A 10,704-nucleotide genomic window follows, 5' to 3' on the forward strand; every position below is an offset into this window, starting at 1 on the left:
AGAACAGGAGTTTATTATTCTCAAAAGTGTTTGTTACTCATTTTAGAGGATTATGAAAAGAAGGGCTTGGGGTTAGTGTTAAATTTTATGTCATCATAAATGTCTTTCATTATTTTATGGAGAAGTGCTTTGTTCTCATCATCTACATAAATCCAAGGTGCAATTTAGTGCTTAAGCAAAGATTTTATTATCATTTTGAATGTTTTTTTAACAAATATATCCATGGTAACTTTTACTACTTTTATGATGCAGTTCTAAGTAGAGAGCCTGTAAATTCACTGAAGGCTTAGAAAGGTGTAACTTTCCTTAGGACTGCACTGCCAATATAGTAGTGTCCAGAGATCTATATAGTAATTCCTGACCTAGATCATCAAGATAATGCAACACAATCCCTCATTTGAAATTGCTTTTAAAAAAGCAATACTAGTGAATAAGAAAGCCTTTTGATGCCACTCATGGCTTTTTACATTCCTCCTTTGTTACTGTTTTAATGTTAGTGATTGCAAACCAGTAGAAATTGCTCCAGAATTCACTTAAAGCCCCTTGGCAGCTATATGTATGACTGAGCACACAGGAGAACATGCTACATGTGATCATCCCAGTATGTGTGATCACCATTTTTCCTAAAAGAGGTTGAGGATTGTGCTATAAATGACTCTGGTTAGATCCTTGTTAGGTAGGAGTTTCTGATGAAGAAGTTTAATTAAAGAGGAAGAAATACTAATGCGTCAACTGGATGATTTAGAAAAAAACCCTGAAAGAATAGAAGGCCACCAGCATTATTTAGCAGAATAAAATATAGAATCATAGAGTCGGAAGGGATCGCCAGGGTCATCTAGTCCAACCTCCTGCACAATGCAGGAAATACCTCTACCCCACACCCCCAGATGACAAAAGACCTCCAGAATCTCCAGCCAGACTGGCCTGGAGAAAAATTGCTTCCTGACCCAAAAGTGGTGATCAGCATTTCCCTGGTTGTGTAAGAAAGGGCCACAAGAACTAAGCACTGGGGCAACCCTTCCTGCCCTCCCTCTCATGATCTGCCTAAGTCCACACAATCAGCATTGCTGCCAGATGGCCATATAGCCTCTGTTTGAAAACCTCCAAAGAAGGAGAGCCCACCATCTCCTGAGGAAGCCTGTTCCACTGAGGAACCGCTCATGTGAGGAAGTTCTGGGCCGACCTTCTGAGGCAACAGAAAGCAACTCTGTACCATTTTTTAAAATGCAGATTTTGCACATAAAACTAAAGCTATTGCTTTAAATTATGAGCCAGGTTACTGTACTGTAGATATGAATGATTTCAAAGACATTGATATGAGTGTATGAGTATTTTCAGTGTTTAATGGGAATCTAGTTTTCTGGTTTAAAAACAATTCTTCTGTCAACTTCTAACAATCACTACTACCAATTAAAGAACATGAGTTCAATCATGTTAAGGACTCATTAAACTTAAGCATCTGTTTACATGAATATGGTTTTAGTTTAACACTGATAGAGGACTGGACATGTGCCATCTCTTCAAGAGCAGAATCATTTACAACATTAAAACCAGCCATGAAACTGTTAAGGAGGACTTAAAAATTGGTCAAGAAGCAAAGGCACTTAATGGTAATGACAAGTGCTTATGCAAATGAAGTGTTAATACTCATTCCACTAGAGATGATTAAGTCTTTCAGGGCGACTGGAAATTTTCCCCAACAGGACTTACTGTGGAGATAATTGACCACTATGTGATGACTTCAGGATTGCTCACGTGCTAAAGCACTCAGCCTCAAGGAGGTCCTCATTCTTGAGGCATAACAGCCAGAGAACTGTATTCCAGAGTGGCCTGCTGGCATTTAATAGATTGAAATAATGAGAGCACCTAAGGGATCCACTACAATAATACTTAATTAAGTAAGGTGGAATTCAGGGGAAATGAAGGAATTATCTTCACCACTAAATCACATAAGTGATAATCTCCTGCAAATTCTAGTTATCAGAATTTGGTTATGTCCAGTTACAGTTAACTCACAGTTCCTGTCTGTGTAGGACTAGAGAAACGCTAGGAGAACTGTGGGCTGGGAAAACACGGAAAGAAAAATACGAATCATACCAATGTCAGCACATTTCACATGCCTTTTTATCCCACCATTATCAGAACAATGTAGGATAAAGCCATGGCAATGGCCCAGCCACTTTGTTGCTAGTAGGTAAGAATCAGTGTGAAACTGAGCTCCAACTCTGATGTAGTTTTACCTTCATTTTAAGGTGTTTTTGTCAATATTCAGATTTTAAAATTCCTTTTTATTGCTAGTCAGGCACAACTAGCCTGCCAGATTTTAGGTTTTATCTTAATTGACACAGTGTCTAATATTTTAAACAACCCTCTCTGGTGTTTTCTCAAGGACTCTGTGGAGTAGGAGAGAAAGAATCTGGCTTAGCAAAAAGACTGACCTTTGGCAAAAAAAAAGTGCAGCTAGTTTGAAGTCTGAAGCCTCCAAAAGAATTATAGCCTTTTCTTATTTGTAGAGACCTAAGGCTTACTTGACTTGACCTCTTATTCCTCGGTGGCTATTTATCTTATCTCCACAGACTGGAATTTGTAGCCAACTGAGAAACAAGGAACAAAAAGCAAACTGTGAGTGTTAATTGCTTTGTCTGCCGATAACTAGTTTATTTAATCCAACAATGAGTCTATGTATTTTATGCTTCTGGTAATCTGCCAGTTACTTTTCTGGGCTACTGGAAGTAGCACTACTTTTGCTTTTGTGACACAGCTTCATGTATTGCTCTGAGGCAGAGAAAATAAAACTCTGTTAAAACTTATAATTTGCATTCTTGGCCTTAAACTTTCGTTTTGTTGGCTGTTCTTGGTTGTCCTTGACTACTTTATATATATATATATATATTCTTTTAAAGTTGCCATTTGATATCTTGCTTGTTCACTGTTATGGGCGTTACCAAATGGCCAAGAGATGCGGAGGAACCCTTACTCCCAGCCTCTAAACAATCAAAGACAGGGAATTTTTACTCAATTCAAGTGCCTACTTCTAACCGTTTTGAGATTCTGACTGATAATGATAATGAGGACTCCTATGAGCTGCATACACTTACACAAAAGTCTGCTGATTTTCACAACACAATTAATAATGATGTTAACCCTGACGAATCTGCAGACAAGATGAACCCTCTAAGTACTATTGAGAGCAACAGTTCAGAGGTGGGTTGCAATGAACTCTCTAATATAATTCACTTAATAGCTGTAACAGTCGACAACATTTGTAGACAACTGAAACTACTTCTTAATAAAGTGGACTATATTGTTAAGCAGTTGATTCCTAAAAGAAGTACCTTGGAACAGGGGAAGATGAAACCTCTGATTAGATCTTCCCTTGACAATTATATCAATGTTGTTCCACCTACTTGTGAATCACAATCAAGGGAGCATAATAAACTACTTCCATTCTCCAAGGAACTAAGGGAATCTTATAAACTGATGTTTATTCCAAATAAAATCTGACTATTTGCAACTATGGAGGGTGGTCTATGTGGAATACTATGCAATTAACCAGAAGGCATTTGAAAAGACTATTCCCAGGGAAAATGAAACAAATTGATCTACAAGAGGTGGATCCTAAAAGTGTCAAATCCCAGATTCAGAGGGTGGTACTATAATTTAAATTTACACAGATTCCCCAGCTTTTACTCCAGTCTAAAGAATACCTGGCGTATAAAGGAATTTTTCTCTTCTGCTTCTTTAAGAAAGAAATCATTCCCCCCCCCCCCCATACCTACTGGAAGTGTCTGGATCAACGGAACTCTCCTCTAACTGCTACAAAGTATGACAATGATAACTTGAATGGGAAAGCCCTGATTCAACCAACTGTCTTCCTCAATCTGATAATCTGGATGAAACTATGGACATAGGAACAGTGGATAATATTTTGGATGATAATATCAGAGATCAATTCCAGTCACTCCAGGCCCAAGAACAAGAAAACATCCTAAAGAGTTGGACTTGTTGAAGGAAAGCTTTATATCAAAACAGAATGGACAACAAAAGAGAATTCCTGAGATCTCCAATAATCAAATGAGAACCTCTCAGGATACTTTACAGGTTGACCTAGACCAACAACAATAACTCCCCCACCCTATAACATCCAACCAACACCTCCGGATTGATTTGAACTCTGACACCATGGCTTCTGCCTCTATACCAACAGACACCTTCCTGCCACAGTTGAGATAGTAAAAGAACTCAAAGCTCCATGCACATCTTCATGTCGAGTTTTGGACTATTTCAGTCCACTCAGTCTAGAAGAGGTTGACAAATTACTCTCAACCGTTCACCTGACCACTTCCTGTTTTGATCTGTGCCTGCCGTGGCTAATTAAAGCTGACTGCAATGGGCTACGAGGTACCTAACCCTAAGGAAAATTACCAACAAGTCCCTCTCAGAGGGGCTGTTCCCTAGGACACTTAAGGAGGCAGTGGTACACCCTCTCCTAAAAAAACCCCATCCATGGATTCAGCCAAATTTGTTAACTACTGGCCAGTTTCCAATCTGCCCTATTTGGGCAAATTAATTTAGCGGGCAGTGGCGATTCAGTTGCAGAATTTTTTGGATGACACCTCTGCATTAGACCCCTTCCTGTCCAGCTTCCGACCAGGCCATGGGATGGAGACAGCACTCGTCACCCTCAAGGACGATCTTTAGAGGCATCTGGGGCGGTTTGGCTGTGTTGCTGTTGTTAGACCTATCAGCAGTGTTCAGCATGGTCAACCACCAACTACTGGCCTGCTGCCTCGCCAGCACTGGGATTCAGGGGTCTACCTTACAGTGGCTCTCCTCATTTCTTCAGGGTTGCCTGAAGGATGGCCTTTGGGGAGCAGCTGTCCCAAAGGCACCCACTAATCTGCAGAGTGCGCCAAGGTGCACTGCTTTCCCCTATGTTATTTAACATCTACATGTGCCTCCTTGCCCAGATTGCCTAGAGCCATGGGCTGGTTTGTCATCAATATGCAGACGACACCCAGCTCTATCTCTTGTTTGGTGGCCAGTCTGTCTCTAAGCCAGAAGATCTGGACCTGGCATTGAAAGCTGTGGCTGGCTGGCTTAGACTGAGCTGACTGGAATTGAATCTGACAAAGACAGATGTCCTGTGTCTGAGTCAGAGTGGCCCGAGGGTAGGGATACAACTCCCATCTTTTGATGGGGCACCATTGGTGCCAGCATCAGAGGTTAGGAGTTTGGGAGTGCTGCTGGATGCCTCCTTAATGATGGAGGCCCAGATAGCTGCTGCTGCAAAGTCAGCCTTTTACAATCTCCGGCTGATCAAGCAGTTGGTTCCCTTCCTCGAATGCAATGACCTGGCAACAGTGAGTCATGCAATGGTCACCTTGAGATTAGATTACTGTAAATGTCTCTACATGGGGCTGCCCTTGTCCCAAATCCAGAAGCTGCAGCTGGTGCAGAATGCAGCGGCCAGGCTGTTGTCGAGTCTCCCCATGCAGGAGCACATCCAGCCTGCACTAAAAGCTTTGCACTGGCTGCCTATAGCATACCGAATTCGCTCTTCATACCTAAGGGACTGCCTTTCCTCACATGTTCCCCAGAGAGCACTATGATCGGGGTCCCAAAATCATCTGGCTCTGCCAGGCCCCAGAGAAGCCAGGCTGGCTGTGACGAGGGCCAGGGCCTTCTCAGTGGTGGCTCCGCATTGGTGGAATGTGGTCCCAGAAGACATCAGGGCCCTGTGGGACCTTTTACAGTTCTTCAGGGCTTGCAAAATGGAGCTCTTCCACCAGGCCTTCAACTAATGAGCCGCACTATATAATTGAAGTACTGGCCCCAATATTAACATCATCATCAATATCATTATAACATCATTTAAACAGCAGGATATAACCCAGATTACACTAGCAGTTGATTGTTTGTTGTATTGTTGGATGCTGCTCATGCCCACCATCATATATGAATTTATTCTAGTACTGGCACTTTATATGTTTTTATGTGCATTTGTTGTGATTTTAGATAATTTTATCTTATTGTTTATTATCCTATGTAAGCCTCACTGAGCCTGCTTCAGCAGGGAGGACGGGGGTAGAAATTAAATAAATAAATAAATAAATACATTTTTCAGGATTCCCAAAAACTGCTTGATCAAATTGTAGAATTGGACTGACTATCTGAAAAGCCCCCAACCAGAGATTTACCCTTTATATCTTGGAATATTGCTGGTTGAAGGAATAAGTCGAGTGATCCTGATTTTATTGATTTTCTTACTTTGGTTGTATTCTACTCTAAGAAACTTGGTCGGTGTCAGAAGTTAGTCTTCCTTGATTTCTCTCATTCAGCCTTGCTGCTCACAGAAATGCCCCTAAGGGCAGATTTAAAGCTCGGCTAATAATTATGATTAAAGCTAATATGTATTCTGAAATAACTTTGCTTGGCTCTTGTCCGCCCTTGGCTCAAGCTCTGTTAATTGGCCTAGCTAACTTCATGCTGATTTTAGTCAATGTTTACCTCCCTCCATCTGAGGATGGCCCAACACTTCTGAATTGCTGGAGTAAACGATCCAATTGTATTATTTCCTTACTTAAGTTTTTTCCATCTACCACACTCCTTATAATGGGTGATATGAATGCATGAATAGGACCAAGTAATCAAAATTTTGTTCCCCCTTTGGGCTTTGAAGGGACTGATCACTTACTCCTACCCTTTGCCGATACATGTATCTCTAAGGATATATTCTACAACAAGGCTGGTTTACGACTCATGGAATTCAGTATTGCCTATGATCTTAATATTTTAAATGGATCGTCTAGTTTCCCAATTGCAAATGAATTTACCTACTCCTCAATAAGAGGCAGTAGTGTTATTGATTACTGTCTTTGTTCTTTGGATTTACACCCATTGTTTAGCTCCTTTCTTATCTGAGCTCGCTCTGAGAGTGATCACTCACCTCTCCTGCTGACTCTCCAGTGTAGTTTCCTTACAACCCAAATGTTGATACCCTTATCCTCTGACATTGCTCCCCAGAGTCTTGTAAAAAAAATAAAATGGACTATTTAAACTGATAAAGTGTTACTCTGCCTACTCCAATCTGATAGGATGTTGGAACTTAGAACAACTATTGCTAAAACATGCTCTATGGAGGATGCCAATGCGTCCTATGCTCAGGTAATAGCTTCCTGTAGCTTTGTAGCTAAACCAATTTGCATACCTAATTTTACTTATACTCAATGGCTTGATTTGGAGTGTAGGAATATGAAAAAACTTCTCAGGGACTTATTTAGGACTTATAGGCAATAGATCGAACCCAGAAGCTTATCATAAAATCTATGCAGGAGTTTCAAACATACGGCCCATGGGCTGGAACTTGCCCATCCAGGGCTCTTATACAGCCTCTGAGCAACTCATCATTACCTTTATTGCCAGATGACAGAGGCTTTGCATTATGTCCCTGTATACTGCCCAAATGCTAATGCGTACCGGGCAGTGGAAATGGGAGGGTGGGCATCAGGATAATACTGTAAGTGTTAATATTTAAAGCATGTTTGTATTCCGAGTAAAAAATAATAACATTAATTGGATTTGCCTGTAACCTTTATAAAGTTTATACCTGGCATTACATTTTATGGCACACACAGCTCGGCTCAACAAAGTGACATTTATGTCAGATCCAACCCTTGTACAAAATGAATTTGACATCTCTGATGCATGTTCCATGCACCCCCCTGACCTCAGTTGATAGAATCATGAACTGTAAGTAATCAAAAGCTTTAATGGGATCAGTAGCATTATGAAGTGTGTTATTAATGAAGAATAACTTGTTTTGCTCTTTGTGTTGTCTATACTGTGGTTGGGTTAATTGTTTTCATGAGTGTTTTAATTGTTGTTTGGTGTGCATCCTTCTGGTAGAGAAACACTATAAAATTATATTGGTACACACTAACAGGGTTAACAAGCAACATCTCTGTCATAAAACAGCAACATTGTTTTATCGGTCCCATGGACCATCCAGCATGATGGTAATTACCATGTAACAGCAAGATAAGCCAACAGGAAAAGTATTTGCTTGAAACAAAATAATGAAGCTGCATCAGGCCACATGTTGTCTTCAGTCTTAATACCTGCAGGGGATGCTGCATCTACCTACTTGTGGCCCTTAGCCACAGTAACTCATCAGTTCTCATTTAATCAAGCATCTTCTAGTTTTCAGTGCTAATTAAAGGAATGTCTTTAGTTATTTTCTAAAGAAAAGCCTATAGAAAAGGTCATCTCTCTCTTCAGTGGTCACAACAATATATCATACTGGCATCTGTGACTGCTACCAGATTTAGATTTATACAGATGAGTAAAATTCTTGAGAACCAGCCCAGCTTCTCTTATGTGGACATTTGATCACTGCTTTACATAAGTGGCTAACCACATGGCATGGTTTAGGTCCCCAGAAAACATGCCATTGAACTGGAATACTTTGTAGTTTAATGAGATAATAACATTAGAATGAAGGCTTTCACCATCCCCATCCCCACTCTGATTTGTTCTGTCTTTACCAGTGGGTTTTTTGAGCGGATGATCTTTTGTCTAATTTTATGCAAGTCTGAGGGGTAGTACTTAAAGGTAAAGAGAGAATGGTTGGCTCCATCTCCTTGTGACATACACATCATTGGACACCACCAAGGTCTTAAGTGGGTTCTCTGTTTTTAAAGCAATTCTCTTATGCGCTATTAAGATAATATCTTAGAAGCAAATGTTCATGAGTGACTAATGCAATATTTTAATATAAATCAGAGAATTGCTTTAAAAACACATTAGAGAATCTCTTTAAGGCTTGGCATGTTCTATCCAAAGAATCTTGAACTATGAAATAGTTTCCTATGGTCTTTTCCAGGTTTTATTCCTCACTCTGGTATCTGCATTTAGAGAAATCCAGGAACCTTCACAAAGCAATGGGCATATTCCGTCAGTGGAAATTTCAGGAGTAAACAGCTGAATCTCCTTTATTTTTTGCTGTTACTGTAGCTGTTGCAGTATGTTGGGTTGAGAATACCAAGACACCTATAATAAACTTATTTTACTGATATAAAGCCTAGTATACATAAGCAAAGTAGAAGACTCCTGAGGGAGTAGAGTGGACTAACGCTTCATAAGAACATAAGAAGAGCTCTGCTGGATCAGACCAATAGTCTATCTAGTCCAGCATCCTGTCTCACACAGTGGTCTACCAGTTCCTCTGGACAGCAACAACAGGGCATAGAGGCCGAGGTGGCTGACACTGTTTTCTATGTTCTTCCCTGTAAAAACTGCTCCCTGTAAGGAATATCAGTGAGCATGCATTTAATCCAGGCTTATCTATGCTGTGCTAGCATTCTGCTTGAATGAAATTTTTACACATAGGAACATTATGACTATCCATTTGCAGTCTGTCCATTCTACCTCATCAGGGGTCTATTATCTCCTTCTGTGATCTGAGTTCTGAGTTAAAGGTTGCCCAATTCGAACCTCTAAGTGTATATTTAAACTCTAAAATCCCTTAAAGTCTGTGTTAGAAAAGGAACGTAATTTAAAAGTGAAGATGATTAAATCCCCAAGTAGAAACTATGCAAGTCTTCTGGCATCTTTCCTGAAATTACTACATTCTAAAGCAGCATAAAGGTGAACATGTTTAATTTGCTCTATCTACTATTTAACTTCAGAAATGAAATTTCTCACTGGGTTTGATCTAAACACAACTGGAAACTGTAGATAAATGGAGGCACTTATGATGGAGACCAAAGTGCCTCTTAGATGTTCCTTCAAACATGCTAAAAAGGCCACCAGCTGAGTCACTTCCACAGCAATTGGGATTAGCAATATCCTACAGGGAAGTATGTGCAAAATGGTGCCAGCTAGTACAGATTATAACAAAAGCTCTGTGACATTATCAAAATACCTTAGAGCAAAGCTCTGGGCCCTGAATTAGTGCTTGCCAATTCAAAGGAACGTGACTCGTTGAAATTTCTATGGAGTGTGCCAATGGAATAATATATGTGAAGCTGCAGTTGTCCTGATCACTGAGTAGCTAATCTTTGTCAAACAACTTGTCAGCTGATGATCAGTACATAAATGCCATGTCATGGTTTAAAATATTATAATGATATTTCACTTGGAGAAACACTGAAAACAATTATTATATTCCTTAAATGTTGAATGAAATCTTCAACCATATTATTTTATTGTTACTATTATTTACACAGAACATTCAATGAATACGATAGCAATTTACATCTCTACCCCCATCTGCCTTCTCCTCTTCCCTTAACTTAAAGAAAGGCACATGGTTAAAAGGGGGGGAATGATATTTAACATTTTGAGATGAGACTTACTACTTTGGTATATTTGTGAGCTTTTCGACAGTGATACTTGGGTCTATAAATATCTGCTGATGTGTCCTGATTCTGATCAATTCATGTATTCACAGTCTCATGGGAAATGCCTGCATCTGCAAAATCTTTAAAAAACTTGTACATGACTAAAAGAGCTGTGTCATGGGGCATGTTGCACTTGCACTGTAGTATTCTGTGTTGGCATACCGAACCTTCATTAACAACTAAAAGGAAAGGTACCCAAACTATCATCATTGAGCATTTTAACTTCACAAATGTACAGGGCATCTCCATGAACCTAGGTGACAAGTCTTGTTGTGATTAGTTCTTGTGAACATGCTTGATG

This window comes from Gekko japonicus, unplaced genomic scaffold (genome assembly GCF_001447785.1).
Source record: "Gekko japonicus isolate JY-2015 unplaced genomic scaffold, Gekko_japonicus_V1.1 scaffold195, whole genome shotgun sequence".
Taxonomy (NCBI): Eukaryota; Metazoa; Chordata; class Lepidosauria; order Squamata; family Gekkonidae; genus Gekko; species Gekko japonicus.